The sequence below is a fragment of the Symphalangus syndactylus genome, chromosome 15, assembly GCF_028878055.3.
Source record: "Symphalangus syndactylus isolate Jambi chromosome 15, NHGRI_mSymSyn1-v2.1_pri, whole genome shotgun sequence".
NCBI classification, from domain to species: Eukaryota; Metazoa; Chordata; class Mammalia; order Primates; family Hylobatidae; genus Symphalangus; species Symphalangus syndactylus.
In genome coordinates, this window is record NC_072437.2 from 45357539 (window position 1) to 45379659 (window position 22121).

At 34.0% G+C, this 22121-nt stretch overlaps 1 long non-coding RNA gene across 2 annotated transcripts in view; it reads left to right on the forward strand.

The window, feature by feature from the left end:
• Positions 1–21890, forward strand: part of LOC129463621 (uncharacterized) — a 593164-nt gene extending 571274 nt beyond the window's left edge. For both annotated transcript variants that reach the window (XR_008651242.2, XR_008651243.2), the window contains 2 exons: positions 21161–21299; positions 21536–21890. This is a non-coding gene — a long non-coding RNA (uncharacterized lncRNA). The remainder of the gene's footprint in view (positions 1–21160; positions 21300–21535) is intronic.
• Positions 21891–22121: the final 231 nt, after the last annotated feature.

Consider the following 22121-nt stretch of genomic DNA (forward strand, 5'->3'; position numbering starts at 1 on the left):
ACAGAACAGACCCCTCAGAAATAATACCACACATCTACAACCACTGATCTTTGACAAACTTGACAAAAACAAGAAATGGGGAAAGGATTCCCTGTTTAATAAATGGTGTTGGGAAAAGTGTCTAGCCATATGCAGAAAACAGAAACTGGAACCCTACCTTACACCTTATACAAAAATTAACTTGAGATGGATTAAAGACTTAAACGTAAGACCTAAAACCATAAAAATCCTAGAAGAAAACAAAGGCAATACCATACAGGACATAGGCATGGGGAAAGACTTCATGACTAAAACAGCAAAAGCAATGGCAACAAAAGCCAGAATTGACAAATGAGATCAAATTAAACTAAAGAGCTTCTGCACAGCAAAAGAAACTATCATCAGAGTGAACAGGTAACCTACAGAATGGGAGAAAATCTTTGCAATCTATATATGTGACAAAGGGCTAATATCCAGAATCTACAAATAACAAACAAATTTACAAAAAAGCAAACAGCCCCATCAAAAGTGGGTGAAGGATATGAACAGACACATCTCAAAAAAAGACATTTATGCAGCCAATACACATATGAAAAAAAGCTCATCATCACTGGTCATTACAGAAATGCAAATCAAAATCACAATGATATACCCTCTCACACCAGTTAGAATAGCAATCATTAAAAAGTCAGGAAACAACAGATGCTGGAGAGGATGTGGAGAAATAGGAACGCTTTTACACTGTTGGTGGGAGCATAAATTAGTTCAACCATTGTGGAAGACAGTGTGGTGATTCCTCAAGGATCTAGAACCAGAAATACCATTTGACTCAGCAATCCCATTACTGAGTATATATCCAAGGATTATAAATCATTCTACTATAAAGACACATGCACACGTATATTTGTTGTGGCACTGTTCACAATAGCAAATACTTGGAACCAACCCAAATACCCATCAATGATAGACTGTATAACAAAAATGTGTCACATATACACCATGGAATACTATGCAGCTATAAAAAAGAATGAGTTCATGTCCTTTTCAGGGACATGGATGAAGCTGGAAACCATCATTCTCAGCAAACTAACACAGGAACAGAAAACCAAACACCACATGTTCTCACTCATAGGTGGAACTTGAACAATGAGAACACATGGACACAGGGAGGGGAACATCACACACCGGGGCCTGTCAGTGGTTGGAGGGCTAGGGGAGGGATAGCATTAGGAGAAATACCTAACGTAAATGACGGGTTGATGGGTGCAGCAAACCACAATGTCACGTGTATACCTACGTAACAAACTTGCACGTTCTGCATACATATCCCAGATCTTAAAAGTATAATTTTTTTTTTAAAAAAAGATAATATAGTAAGATAAAATCATGCTTCTACTTAGGCTTTTGTGAGGGCAAAAGGGCTCTGCTTCTAAACTGTATGACAAAAACAGGTCTGTCTTCAAATTAAAATTTCAAAGCACTATATTTTTCCCTGACGAGATGTCATTATAAACTTCCCTATCTTACAGTTTGTGATTATTTTATATTCAAGGCAAATTTGATTTTACCTAGTATCTGGCTATCCTCTCCAATTGACTTTCAATTTCCATTGCTAGTGGCTGTTTAATATCTGACAGCAATTCAGTGTCTCTGCCTATCCTCTCTAATGGTTCACTTTGTAAATGTAGTACTTTAAAGTGAGATTTTCCTGAAAATTTCCATCTTTACACCTAGTTTCATTTTCTTTTTTTTTTTCATTTCTCTGCTCATTCTAAAGAGGCTCTGTTAGCTCTAAAGCAGAGATTTTCAATCTCAGGGCTAATGACGTGGGGCTGGATAATTCTATGTTGCAAGGGAACTGTCCCAGCACCATAGGATATTTAGCTGCATTCCTGGCCTCTGCCTACTAGATGCTGGTAACATTCCCCTCAGTTGTGACAACCAAAATTATCTTTATACATGGCCAAATATTCTCTAGGTGGAAAAAAAATTGTCCGTATCTTAAGTTCACAAAGATTTCAATACTATCTTGGGCTTTCATTCTATATATTATTAACCAAAATAATTGAAAATATGGAGCTTTACCAAATTCTTTGTCTTACCCTACCAATGCCACCTAGCAGCCTAAACTGTCATTAATCATGAGTTATTCATCACTACATTTTGTTGAGAGTCCTTCTATAATTTTGCACTCAACAACGCATAGCCAGGTGAAATGCTCCCAAGACCATAGAGAGAGAGATGTCTCAACTCACCTAAAGTGGCTTCACTTTACCTTATAAACTATATTGAATCTGTTGCTTAATCATCTATTATTAAACTGACTAAATCTGTCTTTGATGCATCTTAAACCAATCATTCTAATTGATAAAATGTATACATAGAATACATCACTTTCTTTTATTTAGGCTCACTTTTGTTTGAGAATTTTAATCAAAAGTTCTAGTGAAATGCTATATATCCAAGAATTTTAAAAATTTTTCACTTAAAAGGTCAGCATATTGTCCTTCACGTATGAGATATATATTGCAATAAGAACAATCTTCAAAAGCATACCTCTTACTAATTTATAGTAAAAATATCAAATATTTTAGACATCATAACCCATATTTTAGAGGGCCCACGTGTTTTACTGAAAATAATAATTTGTGATACATCACACATGTAGCCTAAGACTGTTGAATATCATTCAATCTAAGTCAAGTAAAAATAAAGGTATTACTTCTTTCCTTTTTAAGCAAATATTCATAAAGTTCAATTTTCACCTGGTAAGTTTAGTGTAACAAAACTTGAATAAATCAAATTTTTTAAATTAAGTACATTCAGCATAAATTGTGATGACTGATTGTAATCTACTTCACTATAGCTGACGTTATTCAGTCATATAGCAAGAAGCTTGTTAGACCATGATGGCCAACTACTTTGATATAGCTAATTAGGTGAAAAGTAATTATAAAATTATGTTTGTAAAGACTTTCTTTATTAGAATGGGATTGGGTCACCATTTGGCCTCTGGGTACTGTTTGATGTCAAGACCAACTGACCTCTTAGCAAAATGAGTAGTGAACATACCTTTCAAAACGAAAAACTAAAATTACAACACACTTCCTTATGAAATTCTTGTAAGATCAACTGTGCTTAAGGGAATAAAGTAAAAGAATATGTGTACCCAGAACTTCAGAAAACCTAGGCTTATAATATACGTTATATGGCATCTCCTTGGTTCTTGAATGTTGTAGTTGGAGTCTGTACTTTCTGGGACAATATTGCACTATTAACTGTTTCCTGGATATTTTATTTTTCAGCAAATTAGATTAGACCATTGCCTCCATGGGAATATTTTAGAGCATACAAAAGACCCCTCCAAATCCTCATTTACCTACTGATTTTAATTTCATTTTATTTAACTTGAGGTTTTCCTTCCAATTAAAATCAGAGTACTGCCTAAGTTTGTGAGCTATGTGAAAGCAAGTTTTGACATAGCAAAGAGAATTTCAAGTGGCTAGAAAAGGTATGTGGATTCCATTAAGAATTAAACATGAACAGAGACTAGGAAAACCAGAGTGCTTAAGAAACAAGTGGCCCATTTCACAATTCTACTAGATGTCCATTCAGATATCAAGGAAAAGGTACACATTTGTTGCTAGAGTTTTTTGATGTGTTAATCTCCCACAGTAATTTAGGGGTTATTTGATGAATTAATCTCTCCAAATAATTTTACATGGCATTTATATTTACAAACAAATTTCAAGTCATGGTTTAGCAGGAATTTATAACAAGTGCCAAGGGTATTTAATATCAGGCTCACACTTCAACAATTAAGAACTGAAAGAAAATTCAAGTGCCCTTCCCAGTATATTATAAAGTTCAGTTGATGAGCTAGTATTAAAATCATCAAGGAAATATTTAGTGTTCATTAATATTGATGCAACAGTCACTCTCATTGTCTACGAGCCAGTGGCTTGGCAGGTAGAATTTATGAAGGACAGCTTCCATCACATTCTCTGTATTCTCTTTGACTTATTTTAAATATTATCTTGAAATGTTATAAAAATTCAAGAGTACTTGTACAACATGGTGACCATAGTTAATAACGATATACTGCATTCTTGAAACATGCTAAGAAAGTAGATTAAATATTCTCTCCACCAAAATGATATCTATGTGAAGTAATGTATATGTCAGTTAGCTAGAATTAGCCATTCCACAATGTATATATTCTTCAAAACATCATGATGTTTATAAGAATTACAATTTTGTCAATGTAAAAATCAATCAATAAATGAAATAAATACGGTAAAAATAAATTTTAAAAATAACTTATTTTAATTACAACTTTCATATCAGCATCCTACATTATAAATTTCATGTTTTCTTTAATAACTAAATATAGATTATAGAAGCTAAGTATGAACTTACTGAATTTATATCAACCTTTTGTATAATAGAGAGGCCAAGGCTATACTACCTAATGGAGAATAGTAATTCATTCTACCTCCCCAGTGTTAAAGTTTGGGAGCTAAAGAGAGCTATACTAATTTGCAACTGCTCTGATTATTCCCTGTGTATGAGAAGTCTCATTCTGACTATATTGACACAAATAGTTTACAGAATTCAAGTGATTTGACTTACCAAATTAGAAAGATGTTATATATTAAGTTATCATGATGATCTATGATTCCTAAGTGAATTCGCCAGGAAAAAAAATCTGCAAAAGTCAAACTTTCTAAAGCCTCTAGGTTTTAATTTCAGCTATCTAAAAATCTGCAGACTGGGAGAAAAAAATCTATCTTTAACCTGACATTGTTAATAAGCAACTGCTCTGTTAGGTAAACATTATAAAGATAACCTACCTACCTGATCTTTGCTTCTGACTCTCCTTATCCCTTAAGTTACATCTTTATCTAAGCAGATAGTTACAGTAGTATTATTACATTACTATTACTTGAACAATGAGAACACATGGACACAGGGAGGGGAACATCACACACTGGGGCCTGTCAGTGGTTGGAGGGCTAGGGGAGGGATAGCATTAGGAGAAATACCTAATGTAAATGATGGGTTGATGGGTGCAGAATTTTGTAAATTATCACAATATTAATAATTAGTAATAATTATTACAATAGTAATATTTCATTAAATTCCTAGAAAATTAGCCCTTTAAACACATCAAAATAAAAAGTTAAAGCTCTATGTTTGTTAAAGAAAAAGAAACATTAGGAATGAAGAGTTAGAACATGACATATTATTGTAAATTGAGCATCTTATATACACCCATAAAATCCCCTAGAAACTAATTTATAAATATAGCAAGATCAAGAAAACGTATGTTTGATGTGTTATTTCCTTTTATGCAGGACTTTGCAGTTTTTTTTTCCTTTTAAGTAAGTCACCTATTACTTAATAGTATACAACTCTTCTAGGTCAATAGTAAGTTTAACGTTTTAGGTTTTCTGATAATGAAAATTAGCTGTATCTAATTTTCTGCTTCCCATCCTAGACTACTCTCAAGCAAACAATAACTTAGCTCTTCTAATCTTGCTCTTTAACTGAGAGGTGTGGCAATGTGTAGACTGAAGTGAAAGATGGACCAGCCTCAGCATGAAGAAAGGAGGAAGCTTAAGTATCTGACATTGTTCTTTACAACCTTTCACCCTTCCTGAAACTGGCTTCAAATTATTTGTTAAATACAAATTCATATGAAAAATAAAATTACATAAAGGCTGAAAAGAGTCTGCAATGTATAATCATATTAATCTACTTATGGAATTTTACATTTATTATGGTGAGTTATGTTGTTATGTTTATATATAAGGATTTTGAACAATCTGATATTTATCCTAAAAAGAAATATCAGAATGGAAAATTGAAAAATAGAAGGGTAATGCAAAATGGATTGCACTGTGAAGAAACATTAAAGAATAAGTCATTTTAAACCAATCGTTAGTATATAAAATGTATTTATATATTTAGATATTTTACTATTTGTTTTTATCTCCCAGAGATGACCAAAAAGTGAGTTTCAAATGTATCTCACCTATATCTCAGTTAGAAGAATAAATCACATTTTGTCTGATAGAATGTTACTCTTTAAGGCTAACCTTACTTGTTCTGGGGAAGAAGCTACACACTGGAAGCAATTTTCAAATATGCAAATATTTTATTACAATGCTTTCCAACCTTTTTTCCAACTTCCATTATTTGTTTAATGACCTTGTTGTTTAATGACCTCTAGACAAGCTAAATTTCATGGAATGAACTTTCTCCATGCCACATGGAAGAGAAGGACCACCAGCAAACTTCTGCTGTAATTCCAGAATCCAAAGTTGGTATATATAATGAAATAATTAGTTTTAAAAGCCTCCAAAACTTTGGGGTCATTTGTGGTGCAGCAATAGGCAATAGATAATAGGCAACAATGGAAACTTTTAAAAATTAGACCCTCAGTTTAAACTTATAGCTTATTTTCAATTTCTGTCATTTTAAAAAAGATTAAACAGATGTATATTTTAGAGAAGATTTTGATGAACATTTCATTATATTAAATTGGTAAGTCAAGCTACCTTAACTTCAGCTAATATTTCACAAAGTCTTCTAAGATATCATTGTAGATGGCAAATTATGGGTTCAAAAGATGCATTGATATGTAGAGCCACGATTTGTTAAAGAATAATACCCAAAGGTTCTTGATTAATTACTTAGTTTCAATCTGACAGAATACCTGTAATGGAGTGCTACAGGATATTCTGTCTCTGTTCCATTAATATTTTTTCATGAATTATTATGACACACAAATTATTTATAAAATAAGAATAATGTTTGGAGGAATATGTAATACAATAAATGCTATGGAAATTAGCTAAACAATCTGAAACATTATACTGAAACAAGATAAATTTATTCTTTTTTGCTATGGTAAAAAAAACATAACATTAAAGTCATTTTTATGTGTAGAGTTCTGTAGTGTTAAATGTATGCACATAGTTGTAAAATATCTCTATAACTGTTTCATCTAGCAAAACTGAAACTCTATACCCTCGAAACACTAACTCTTCTTTCCTTCTCCCGCCATCCCTTGCCAACTACAATTCTACTTTCTCTTCTCTGAGTTTGTCTTTTTGTGACTGGTTTATTTCATTTAGCGTAATATCCTCAAGGTTCATTCATCCATGTTGTAGTATGTGTTAGAATACTTTCTTTTTAATGCTGGATAATACTCCATTGAATGTATATAACACATTTTCTATTTCTCCACATCCTCGATATACTTGTTATTTTCCATTCTTTAGATAGTATCCATCTAATGGGTGTAAAACAGGATAAACTTTTAAGTGTATAGACAAAAAGGGAAGCTACTTGGTTTCTTGGCACTTCAACTAAGTCTTGTTGACTATAAGTTTATATGAGTCAACAGTGTAATCACTGCTACAATGCTGCTTTAATTTTACACTACATGGATAGAACTGTAGTGTGTAAATCATGGTAGGTAAGACTTTCTTCTCTGAACTGTTTACATCATATAAGAGCATTGTTTTCAATTCTGAATACCATATTATAAGACACAAAGTAGAATATGTTCTGAGAAATTCTCTCCAGATGAAGGATATGGGGATTTTTAATTAAGATAAACAACTGAAGGAACTAGGAACCATATTGGCAGAAAAGAAGCCCAAAGGGAGCTATAATAATTATGTCAGATATTTAAAATGATGTCAAACAAGAGACTATCTGGTCTTACTGCTCCCAAAATCAAAATGAAGTCTAAAAGACAGAAGAACCTAATGAACCTTCTAATATTTGAAACCGTCCAACAATGGAATAGGTTCATTTAGCATGCTGATTCTCCCTTCTTCAGTTGATAGTCCAAGGAGAGAGTCAATGATGATTTTCAAGGATATTCTAAAAAGGAAATCACACTATTATGGAATCTAAACTACCTTCTGCTCAACATGCCATGATTACATTTTAAATAGTGGAATAAAAGTAATTTTGAATTTTGTAAAACTAACCTGTTTCCCAGTTCTACCAAGGAGTATATGTGTGCAAACACTCACACATAGATAGATTTTTTGTTTGGTTTTGATCTCTTCATAACCAGTGTCAATTACCTGTCCTCCAAATCTCTTTCATGCTCCTCATGTCAAATAATTATCTAAAAGCATTGCAGAATGATTAATGGAAAAGAGAAGGGGCCAACACTAGTTCCCATTAATATTACTAACATTCACAACTTTTGAAATTTGATGGATGGTTTTTGTCATTTTCAAGATGTCTTTAAACAAGTTATCTTTGATAAAATGCATTTCTCCAAATGCTGCTGACACATAGCATATTGCAATTAAAGTCAGCTGTTGGAAATGTCTGTTGATTGCTTATAATATATATACCCATATATATGGACATAAAGCATAGGCAATGTTTGATTTATAGCACTGAGAATTTCTACAAAATCTCATCAAAACGTTTAGCAATGTTGCATCAAGAAAAAACCAACCACTTAAGAGAAAATTTGAAATGTGACATGTTTTTAAAGTCCTTCTTGTTGGGGGAACAATCAGGATAAATGTGTATGTGAGGGTAGTGATTCAAAAAATGGGAAAATATCTATGCTATTCTTCATGCAGAGGATGAAACTGGGTATAAATGTTTAGGCTCCTCTCCTTATTTCCTCACTAATCACTTTTACCCCAGACAGGTCATTGCTTGAACAAGTCAAAGAGGCAAACTTATGTTAGGGAATTTATCTGTTTTTCTTTTGTGTGCTGTAAGGAAGGGGGCACCATTTATACATATAGCCATGTGTGATCCATTAATATTAACCTTTGTATGTGGCAGAGGAATTCAATTTCATAGATCATATGTTTGAGTCAAGTAATTTTAATGATTATACTTGGCTGATTCATATTCTCAAAATATCACTGAAAGTTCAACAAAACCTACTAAACTTTTGAAGAGAAATATCTATCTTATACCACCATTAATAACTGAAACTCCTATTTCTCCTAACAGTTAATTTTACAGATGTGAGTAAAAGCATAGCATTTCTCCATGATTTATCTCTACTTTGAACTTGTAGTTTTCCAAATATTTTGGCCTTGTTTTATTTGGCTTTTATTTGTAATTTTACATTGAGGGCAAGGGAGCAGGTAAGGCTGGCAACAAAGGAACATTTTGGGGTGACGGGAAGTTTTGCCTCTTAATTAATGAGGTGGTTACATAAACATATTTACACCATTGTTCAATTGTGTCATTGCTTATCAACCTATATATTTTAAATAGACACATTTTACTGTACATAAATTGACCTCCAAATATTTTTTCAACTTTTAGGTATGTGGGGTACATGTGCAGGTTTGTTGTGTGGGTAAATTGCATGTCATTGGGGTTTGGGGTATGAATGATGCCATTACCCAGACAGTGAGCATAATGCCCAATAGTAGTTACTTTAAAAAAAAAAATAATCTTAGCCATTCAATTTAATGCTACAGCCTTAATTTTAGAAATCACTTTTTAATTTTTGTGTGGCCTTTGGTTTTATAATTTCAGCATGTAGAGCTTCAGATAAAGTTCAAAAGTCATATTACTTAAACATTGAAGACAGTAAGGCTACAAGATCAACTATGAAAATCCTAGGGGGGAACAAAAACACATCCAAGCAGCCAAAAAACAAAATGGGGAAAAAAATACTAAGCAACTAAAAATTCCCAATAAGAAAGAAAAATGGACAGAATTCCAGAGGATCGCTGCTCACAAAACATATTTTTTTCTGTTTTTGAAAACTTCATATTCTTTAAAAGGATTTTTCTACTTGGAATCTTCTGACTAATGTCTTATTCTTCTAGGTCCTATTAATTAAGTTTTAAAAAAAAGCGCACTTTTTTTAATGGAATCCTTTCTAAGAGCTTTCGATAAATGGAAAGCAATTTTTTGAAAAAAAGAATATATTTCATCATAATGTATTGATAGTTAAGAGTGGATCTGTTACAATGGAAGAGTATTAGCCATGAAAAGGAACGGAGTACTGATACATGCTACAGATGGGATGAACCTCAAAAAAATATGCTAAACAGTCAGAAACAAAAGGCCACATACTACATGATTCCATGTATATGAAACATCCAGAGTAGGTAAATTCATAGGAAAAGCAGATTAGTAGTTGCTAAGGGTTGGGGGAAGGGAGGAATGGGAAGTGAAGTCTCAATGAGTAAAGGGCTTTATTTTGTGATGATGAAAATGTTTGGGGTCTATATAAAGGTAATGGTTGCATAACACTGTGAATGTACTAAATGCCCCTGAATTTTAAATGGTTAATTTTATATTTTGAGAATTTCATCTCGATTTTTAAAAAAGAATGAATTTGTTGTGTATGTGTTCTGAATATGCAGTAATGTTTCATTAAATACTTTAATGAAATACAGTTGATCCTCCTTATTTGCAGATTCCATATATATTTGCAAATTTGCCTACTTGCTAAAATTTATTTTAACCCTAAAGTCAATATTCGTGTAGATTTCTTGGTCTTAACAGACATGCACAGAATAGCAAAAAATCTCAGTTGCCGGATGTGCACGTTACTGGCTAAATTTAAACAAAGTGGTGCTCTACTTTCTTGTTCCAGTTCTCATTCTGTAAAAAAGTATCAATTTCTCAGTCTATCTGGAGCCCTACTTTTTAGACTTTTGTGCTTTTCATTCGTTATTTCACTGTTTAAAATGACCCCAAGCATGATGCTGAAATGCTGTCTAGGATCTTAAGTGCAAGAAGGCTGTGATGTGCCTTACTGAGAAAATACCTGTATTAAATATGCTTCCTTCAGGCTTGAGTTACAGTGCTGTTGGCCATGAGTTCAATGGTACTGAATCAACAATGTATATTAATCAGGTATCTTTAAACAAAAACACATATACAACAAAGTTATGAATTGATCTGTTGCTGAGAGTGTTGTGACCAAAGACTCACAGTCACCTAGCCCTGTTTTTCCCTTAGGAACTTTGTTTCAGTATTCATGAATTCAGGGTTTGAGCTGACTTTGTTGAACATAACTCCCCAAATAATGAGAATCGACTGTGTATTAAAACAAATACACAGATGTCAGTAAATATTGGCACATAATAAAAACGAAACAGAATTTTCTTGTACATAAAAATTCATAACATACTCAGGGTCCTGTAAAATAAAATAGAGTACCACATTTTAGTAAGAAACAAATCAAGATTTGAGTTAATTTCTATATAGGTAGCTATGAAATGTGCATATAAACAAATGCTTCAGTAAAAAAAAAACATGATATAAAGCATACAAAACATAATAAATTTGAAGGATTTCTAATTTATGCGATAGCATGCACTAAAAGCAAATATTTCATTTTTAATATTAATACACAGCAGTAATACACACAAAATGAATGAATTCTAATATATACTGCTATTTCAATAAAATATCACTACATAACAGGAAGGAAAAAATGTAAAAGTATATCCATCATAGAGGCATCTAGTTTTTTCAACTTCAGAAACTAGAAACCACCATTTTCAAAGCTATGTAAATCATTATTCTCAAAACTTAATATTTTAATGTCTCTGCTTGAATCACATTGATTCTCTTTATTACTGGTAGCCACTGTATTAGAAATTGAGGCTCTATTTGAAAAATAAATCCTATTTAATAGCAACAAGGGCATTATTGTGTACAAATTTTTGAAATTATTTCACCCAGTGTCTTTTTTTATTATTCTGTATATTTCTGGTAGTCTAACACTGTACTCCTATGATACTTTTAAAAATTTATTATCATTTTGATTGAAAAATCATAATTCTATAGATTTATAAAGTACAATGACATTTTTTGATATATGCATATAAATTGGCATGATTACACCAAACTTTCAACATATTGCCTCACTTACCATTTTATTATGGTGAGACATTCGAAACTTACCCTCTTAGTTATTTTGAAATATATAATACAGTTGTCCCTCCATATCCTTGGGAGATTGGTTCTAGAACCTCTCAGAGATATCAAAATTTACAAATGCTCAAGTCCAGAATGTAAAATGGTATAGTATTTGCATACAACCGATGCACATCCTACCATATACTTTAAATCATCTCTATATTACTTATAATACCTAATACAATGTAAATTCTATGTAAAGAATTGTTATGTTGTATCATTTAGGAAATGACAAGAAAAAAAGTCTGTACATATTTAATACAGATGCAATGTTTTTTCTGAGTATGTTTGATCCTCAGTTGGTTGAATTCAGGAATGCAGAACCCACGTATGCAAAGGGGAAGGGTGGACTGTACATTATTATTGACTATAGCCACCCTGCTGAGTAACAGATCGCAACACTTATTGTTCATGTATCTGAAACTTTGTCCTCTTTGATCAACAACTGTGGGTTCCCTTCCCTTCCACTCTCCCAGCCCTTCGTAACCACCATTTTAATCTCTATTTCTGTGAGTTCAGGTTTTTTACATTTCACATATAAGTGAGATCATGTGGTATTTGCCTTTCTGTGCGTGGCTTATTTAGCATAATGTCCTCCAGATTTATCCATATTGTTGCAAATGACAGGATTTTCCTATCGTTTTAAGGCTGAATATTATTCCACTGTGTATATATACCACATTTTCTTTGTCTGTTTTATCTGTTGATGGACACCTACTTTGTTTCCATATTTGGCTATTGTGAATGCTGCTGCAATTACCATGGAAATGCAGATATCCCTTCTACATATTAATTTCAGTTCCTTTTGACGTATCCCTAGAAGTGTGACAAATGAGTTGCATGGTAGTTCTATTTTTAGTTTTTTGAGAAGCCTCTATGTTGTTTTCCATAAGGGCTGTACTAATTCACATTCTCATCTATAGTATCTAAGAGTTCCCTTTTCTCTACATCCTCTCCAATACTTATCTTTAATCTTTTTGATAAAAGCCTCTGAGGTTACATGTCATTGTGGTTTAATTTATATTTCCCTAATTAGTTATGCTAAGCATCTTTTCACATATGTATTGGCCATTTGTATGTCTTCTTTGAAGAAATTACTGTGTAGGTCTTTTGCCCATGTTTTAATCAAGTTGTTTTCTTACTATTGAGTTGTTTGAGTTACTTATATATTTTGGATCTTAACCCCATGTCAGATATATGGTTTGCAAATATCTTCTATGCTTTGAGTTTTCACTTCACTTTGTCAGTTGTCTTATTTGCTCTGCAGAAGCTTTTCGGTATGAGGCTATTCAATTTGTCTATTTTTGTTTTTGTTGCCTGTGCTTTGGGTTCACATTCAAAAAAATCAGCGCCCAAGTGTCACAGAGCTTTTCTTCTAAGTTTTCTTCTGGTACTCTTACCACTTCAGATACTATGTTTAAGTCTTTAGTCCATTTTGAGTTGATTTTTGTATATAAGGTGAGACAAGCGTCTAAATTTCCTTATTCTACATGTAGATATCCAGTTGTCTCAACACTATTTATTGAAGAAACTGCCCTCTCCCCATTATGAGTTCTTTGTTGAAAACCAATTGATCATTAATACATGAATTTATTTCTGGGCCCTATAGTCTCTTCCATTGGTCTATGTGTGTGTTTTTATGTTTTGTAGAATATTTGATGTCAGGTATTGTGATGCCTCCAGGTTTGTTCTTTTGCTCAAGATTGCTATGACTAATGTCTTTTTCTATTTTATACAAATTTTAGGATATTTTTTCTATTTCTCTGAAAAATACTTTAAAATTTTGATGGGGATTGCATTAAATCTGTAGATCACGCTAGGTAGTATGGACATCTTTACAATATTAATTCTTTCAATCCATGAACATAGGATATCTTTCCATTTATTTGTGTTTTCTTCAATTTCTTTCATCAGCGTTTTATAGTTTTCAGTAAACAAGTCTTTTAGCCCCTTGGTTAAATTCACATCTGAGTACTGAGTTTTTTATTGATTTTAAAAATTGGATTGTTTTCTTAATTTTCTTTTCCAGTAATTATTAGTACATAGAAACACTGCTGATTTTCTATGTTGATTTTGTATCCTGCAACTTTACTGACAACTTATCAATTTATCATTACATGAATAATGCAATGTACTATGATGTTAGCATAGCTACAACATCACTAGGTAATCAAAGTTTCTCAGCTCTATCGTGAATGTGGTTTGTTGCCCAAAGCATTGTTATGCAATGCATAACAGTATTTGTAAAAGTTCTATATGATTAGAGTGCATAATGCCAGAAAACTGAGAATCACTGGTCAAGGAATTTAAGAATCACTGGTCAAGATCTTCCAGGTCAATGTTAGACAACAACAGCAATAGCAGAAACACTTGTCTTCTATGAGAGTTTAATGAGAATGATTTCACTGTTTAATTTTAAATGCAATCATAGCTTGTGGTTTTAGATATTCTCGAGTTAAGAAAACAACCTTCTATTCCTGAATAAAGAACTTTTCTTTATTCAAATATTGATATTGAGAGAGAGAGAGAGAAAGGAAAGAAGGAAAGGGAAGGGAAGAAAGGAAGGGAGGGAGGGAGGAAGGAAGGAGAAAGAGAAGAGAAAGAGAGCAAGGAAGGAAAGGAAAAGGGAAAGGGAAAAGGAAGGAAAGGGAAAGGGAAAGGAAAGGAAAGAAGGAAGGGAGGGAAAGAAAAGAAAGAAAATTAAAAAGAAAAGAAAAGAAAGAAAAGAAAAGCTTTTCCAACATGGTGAAACCCCGGCTCTACTAAAAATACAAAAATTAGCCAGTCATGGTGGCAGGCGCCTGTAGTCCCAGCTACTTGGGAGGCTGAGGCAGGAGAATCGCTTGAACCCGGGAGGCAGAGGTTGCAGTGAGCCGAGATCACACCATTGCACTTCAGCCTGGGTGACAGAGGGAGACTCTGTCTGAAAAAAAAGAAAATAGAAGAGAGAAGAGAAGAAAGAAAAAAGGAAAGGAAAGGAGAGGAGAGGAGAGGAGAGGAAAGGAAAGGAAAGGGAGGAAAAAGAAAAAGAAGAAAGTTAGCTCAGGACTTGTGCTTTCAGTGTCTTACTATTCTCTGTACTTTTTGATATACTTATCTTGAATGCTACCTTGATGTATATCTGTATCTTATTTAGTATCTATATTAATATTATACATATCCACCCTATTAGGTTTTTTTTGTTTTTGTTTTTGTTTTTTTTTGAGATGGAATCTGCTGTGTCACCCAGGCTGGAGTGCAGTGGCACAATCTCGGCCCACTGCAACCTCTACCCTCTGGGTTCAAGCAATTCTCCTTGCCTCAGTCTCCCGAGTAGGAGATTACAGGCACCCACCACCACACTCAGCTAACTTTTTGTATTTTTATAGTAGAGACAGGGTTTCGCCATGTTGGCCAGGTTCATCTTGAACTCCTGACCTCAGGAGATCTGCCCACCTCAGCCTCCCAAAGTACTGGGATTACAGGCATGAGCCACTGCACCCAGCCTCACCCTATTACTTTTTAATATGTTATATTATTTTAAGTAATTATTTTGCTTGTAAAAGGCATGGTCTACTAGGCAATAGCATCTTGAAACAAGCTTTGGGCTTGAAGTCTACAAACCTAAGTTTGTGTCATTTCTCTTGCAATTCCAATTATAAATTGCTCTCACCTTGGGCAAGTAATTTAACCTTTCTTGTTTCAGATCTCTTATCTTTAAAATGGGGGTGATAGTACCATGAATCTCAGAGCTTTTGTGAGGATTAAATATAATAGTTTATTTGAAAGTAGTTTGTAGACTGTCAAGTTCCAGGTAAATGATAAAATAATAGGCACTGTGTAAGTGTAAGAGCTGTGACTAGAAACCAACTCATCTAATGCCCAGATGGTATGCTTCCCACTTTAAAAAGATATGCTAAAGTAGACTTTTGGAAGCTATTGATGTTTCAGTCCGTTGTGAACCGAGCTAGTACTTCAAAAATAACTAAAAGGAAGAAGAGAAAATAGGGAGTAGCAGTCATATTTTATTTGTGTATATATTTGTCTCTCCATGAATTTGTCAGTCACTTTCCAGAGGCCAAACAAGCTGCAGGCAAGTCTCCTGTAGCATTAGTGATTAAACAGAAAATGGGAAACAAATTAGATGTTACCATGACAACCAGTGAGGCTATTTAATACACATCGACATTTTTACTGTATGTATTTGGTGAAAAACTGACCTAAAAATGTTCATGCAATGAGATTTTTGAATTACAAATTCTGCTCCAATCTTAAACTACTTTTCTTATGTTTTCTGTTGGATCTCTTTTATACAATTTTAAATTACACAAGGAATTTCTTTTTTTTTACATGAGGAATTTCAAAATTTCATTACACTTTTTAAAAGGCTACAATTTAAAATTACACAAGAAAATAGAAAAAATACTTTTTAATACAATAAGCAAAGCAGGACTATGAGCATAAAAAAAAGGAACATACTCCTCCTGCCCATGCCAAGTCATTGCTTTCCCAGAGTAACTATAACTCTATTAACAGTTTTACACATATCTTTCTGGGACGTTTTTAGGCATATGAAAGCATGCATACACACACTCATCTTACAATGCACTATCTATCTATCTACCTATCTATCTAAAGAATATATCTATTCTTTATTATCTACTGATTTATTTCTATAGCATAGCTTCACAAAAGTGGGATTTCTAAGGACAAGGAGTGTGTGTATGTGTGCACATGCACACTAAATTTAAGAAAACATTCACAGATTATTTTCCAAATGTAAAACAATCATAGTAAATATATGAGAGTAGGGATAAGGGTAAAGAAGGGTGTAGAGGGGTAGAAAAGCAGGAACTTTTTCAGTTCCTGAATACAGAGGTCTCTTGAGAGCTCCCCTGAAACCAAACACACTCTGCCTTCCTGCACTTGTGTGAGCCAGGAACTTTTCTACTTTTCCTTGTACTAATTCAAATATAGTTTTTACACTTGTAGCTGAAATTGTTCTAGCTAGAAACAATCTACAAGGTAATGAGTTCAAGACTGTAGTTGCCAGAAACCACAAGTGGTCTACTATTTTTCCTCATTTTTGTTTCAGCCTCATTCTCTTGGTATTGTCCTTGATAATTAATTGAAGGCATTCTTTACTATTGTACTATTTTCCACCATGGATGCTGCTCTCTCGATGTATGTGACCAAATCTCATGGCATGGAAGCTGCCTGATGACTTGAGAATTTCTTCTAGAATTCTCTTTCAGTCACAACACCTTAACTTTCACACTTTCACAAAATGCACTCTTGCACTTATAATTTTCACAAGGATTATACATACCAACCATTCTTTCAGTGTCTAATTACAGTTCCTCTCTCCCCTTCATGCACAGATCAAAGTGAAAGATGGGTCTTGCCAGAAGATCAATGATTGATAACATAATTCTGTCCTACAAAATTTCCTCCACTACTTTCCTAGAATACCCTTCTTCTACTAAAGACTTTCTTTCCTCTTTCTAGTGATTCTTCAATACTTAAACCAGTCTAGTTGAGACAAAATTTGTACATCCGTTTGAAATTTTTTATTGCTACAATAAATGTCACAAAACATATTTTCTCCACAGTGACCCTCAAAAACAAACGTAGCATGTAGATCCATTATGTGTAATTCTCAACAGTGAGAAAAGTGGCATTTCCCTAACAACATAAACTTTGATAACAGACGTATTCTGTCAACACAAGCACAAATTTACACTAAATTTATGTACTGATTCCAACTGACAGTGACACGGCTATAAGTAGAAGAGATAAAATCAAAAATAACCATTGGAGAAAATACCCATAAAGGATACACATATTTAAAAAGTTACTGTGACAAATATATTTAAACAAATTGTTACTCAATTTTTATATTTGGTATGCTTTCAAAAAATACCTAATGCATTTTTTCCAGTATATGATGCATAGTGCTCAAACACTACACTACCATTATGTTCATTTCTCCAATTCAATTTTACCTAATGTAAACAAAATTTGGGAGAATCTGTTGAAATTATAATAGGACTAATGATACACCATTGCTTTATTCTATAACATGGGTGTGACTGTTTATTCCCCATATCTCCTAACATCAAAATTTTTAGGGAAAAATGATTGAATTAAATTCTTAAAGAACATCTGACTAAATGCAATGATGTCCAGCTATGTGGCATTTTCCTGGGCACAACTCATGTCTGACTTGGGTGTCACATGGAGTTTGTGATTGATTAAATTACAAATAAAATAGAATGCCAGAATGTTTGATAACTGCAGTACAGTGCAGGGCCAGGAAGGTCAAAATTGAAAAGGTGCAGAATGGATGCCCCAACACTTTGTGTGTGTGTGTGTGTGTGTGTGTGTGTGTGTGTGTCTGTGTGTCTGTGTGAAAGAGAAAGAGAGAGAGAGAGAGAGATGGAGTTTGCTCTTGTTGCCCAGACTGGAGTGCAATGGCACCATCTCGGCTCACCACAACCTCCACCTCCCAGATTCAAGCAATTCTCCTGCCTCAGCCTCCCAAGAGGCTGGGATTACAGGCATGCACCACCACACCTGGATAATTTTATATTTTTAGTAGAAACGGGGTTTCTCCATGTTGGTCGGGATGATCTCAAACTCCCGACCTCAGGTGATCCGCCTGACTCAGCCTTCCAAAGTGCTGGGATTACAGGCATGAGCCACCACACCCAGCCCCAACACATTTTTTTAGGCCTAAAACATTTTGCTCTAGAAAGAACTATGGAATGTTATAGAGGCAAGTCCTTATTTATTACACATCAATCACCAGAAAGTGATGAGCAAAGAAGAGGTCTAAGAAATAAAAAAACTAGCACTTATAGAATTATTTAAAGTGAAACATATTGGCTATTTTCACTAGGGAAAATCAAAGTACTTTTGATGAATAGTATCTCTCATGTGAACAGTTTTGGAGCATTAGTTTCTCCATTGTGACCTAAAGCCTATGTGTCTTTAAGCCTATTGCCAAGCTCATGTGGAAAAATGTGATTGTGAGACCACTAAGGGAGAACTGCTAAAAGGACACGTGTTTTGACATTGATTGCTTTAGATTCATGAAATGTAAAGTATATATAAAAAGTTAAAGATAAGATAACCAATTTTGGCATCAGAACATAAAATATGTCAATATCGCATACAAATACATATCCATAGATATAAATCTGCCATTATGTGTATGTTCACACCGATGTGTTTATTATAGAGCAATACATAAGAAGTATAAGAAGAAAATCCTGTCTAAAATGTCCATATCTAGAAGAGACAGAGTAATTCATGGTAGACCAATTCTCACACCAAGAAAAAAGAGAGGTGGATAAAATATAAAATTATCTCTTTGAAGGCATTAGGAAGCTATGATGGCAGTCAGCACCTGAAGAACCCAGCTAAAAAGAAAAGGCAAACTCACTGACAGAATAATGTTTCATATTATTTTTCTTCTCACTGCAAGAGCAGAAATTGAGAAGCTGAAAAAAAAGCAGAGCTATAGGCAGTGCTGTAGGTTGAGAAGGAAAAGTATTGGCAGTCAGAGCCTAACGAGGTGAGATGATATAAGTAAATACTCCAGCTTCAAGTTAGAAATTACTAAGGAAGACCAGGCATGGTGACTCATGCCTGTAATCCTAGCACTTTGGGAGGCCAAGGTGAGTAGATCACCTGAGGTCAGGAGTTTGAGACCAGCCTGGCCAACATGGTGAAACCCCGTCTCTACTAAAAATAGAGAATCCTGTGTCTACTAAAAATACAGAAATTAGCTGGATGTGGTGGCGGGCACCTATAATCCCAGCTACTGGGGAGGCTGAGGTGGGAGAATTGCTTGAGTCCAGTGGGTGGAGGTTGCAATGAGCCAAGCCTGCACCACTGCACTCCAGCCTGGGTGACAGAGCAAAACTCCGTCTCAAAAAAAAAAATTTCTAAGGAAAACACCCTATAGTATTTATAAATCAGAAACATACCTATACCAGAACCTACAAATACAGAAAAGTCAAGATTAAATCAATTCAATTCTAGATATAGTACAGTGATCCATTTCTTAGCTACCAAAATTCTAAAGGAAATAATCTATAGGAAGAGATAGCATCATCCAGATCATTTACAATTTTATACATGTGGCTAGTATTTAAAAATTACCATAAAACCGCATTATATGATAAAATGGAAAAAAGAAAATAGAAGGGTCCAAGAAGTTATTCAGTTTTTAGTTATTAGATATTAGACATTTAAATAACTACAATAAATATATTCAAAAAAGAGCATGGAAAATTTTACCAAAGAACTATAATTCTTAAAATAATTAAAATTCTTAAGCATAAAAATATAACAGCTAAAAATTAGAACTCAAGCGATGAGTTTCCCAGCAGATGAGGCACTATTAAAGAGAGGATTGGTAATCTTTAAGATAGGTCCCTAGAAAAAATCCAGTCTGAAACTCAAAGAAAGAGAGCAAATACAAAAATAAAAGAAAGAGCTTAAAAGTCATATAAGGTAATACAAATAGTCTAACGTATGTGAAATTGACATCCAGAAAAAAGAGAGGAAAGAGAAAGAGTATATACCAAAAGCTGTATTTACAGAGGTAATTTCTGAGAATTTTGCAAAAATAAAAAATATAAAAGGCCACAGATGTGAGATATACTATGTACTCCAAACAGCTTAATAACAAAGAAAAATATAGTATATAACAATGGAACTGTTGTGGAAAAGGTACAATGAAAAAAATCTTTGAGGCAGAGTCTTACTGTATCACCCAGGCTGGACTGCAGGGGTGCAATCTTGGCTCACTGCAACCTCCACCTCCCAGGTTCAAGTGATTCAACTGCCTCAGCCTCCTGAGTAGCTAGTATTACAGGTACTTGTCACCACACCCAGTTAATTTTATGTTTCTTTAATAGAGACTGGGTTTCTCCATGTTAGCCAGGCTGGTCTGTAACTCCTAACCTCAAATTATTCACCTGCCTTGGCCTCCCAAAGTGCTGAGATTACAGGCATGAGCCACCACGTCCAGCCAATGAGAAAATCTTAAAAGCACCAAGTAAAAAAGACACGTTTTTTAAAAAAAGAACAATAAAAAATCTTACAACTGACATCCCAACAAAAATTTTGGAAGTTCAAAAACACTGGAATAACTACCAACAAAGTTACAGAAATAGAAAATATATATTCCCTTATATGTATTAAGAAAATTACTCAAAAATTTTAAACATTCCCACAGACTTCTGGTTTCTGTCAAGATGAAGTAAGCCCACTGAATCTTATCTCCTCCCATGATTACAACTAAGATATCTAGGCAAGATACGGAAAGCAACTACATGAGGGCTCTGAAAAGTCAACAATAGCAAAAGAATTGAAAAGTAAGTCAAAACTTAAAGAACAACCAGTATGGAGGTGAGGTTACACTATTGTTTTTGTTTTTTCTCTCTGCTCTTTATCTTTTGGAGGGCTGCATAGGATACAAAACTGCACAGCAGGTACAAATTATAAAAATTCTGAAATAAATTCTTCTTTGGGAAATAGGCCCTCTGTGGACCAAAGGGTAGGGATAATTTACCATGTGTTTTTGTTTGTTTTGTATTCTTCTTTCTGCCAGCTCTGTTGGAAGCCTTACCTACTCACAAAGCTGCACTGCTGTTGGAACAACATGAACACCCAAAACAGCAACAACAGCAAAATCCAAGTTCATTTTTGGCCAGAGGAACCAAGAGGCCCTGTGTTCTAAAGGGGTAGGGGGGATTCCTCCTACATTTTTCTTTTTTCTTGCCATTTTTTCCTGAAGGTTAAAGCCATACAAAACTACAGGAAAGTATAGGAAACTAAAATTCTGAGTGAAATGTCAGCTTTTTAGCCAGAGGACAGGAGAAATGTACCCACAGAGAAACTCCTGGGAAGGAAGAACTGGAGAAGAGGATTCCCTACTTTTATCTGTGAACTGGCTCAAGTTCTGGGCGCACCCTCATACTGTATATGCAGAACAGATGCAAATTAGCATAAAAATATTTTTACAATAATCTATAAAATAAAACAATGCCCAAGTCTCACCCTAAACCCTGAGTTCCAGGATAGACCCAAACAAAATAACAAAGTCTTTGAAAACTATATTGGAACCACTGGCCACAGAAGACTAAACAGAATTTACATACTAAACCTGACCAGGTGGATTATCTGATAAAACACAA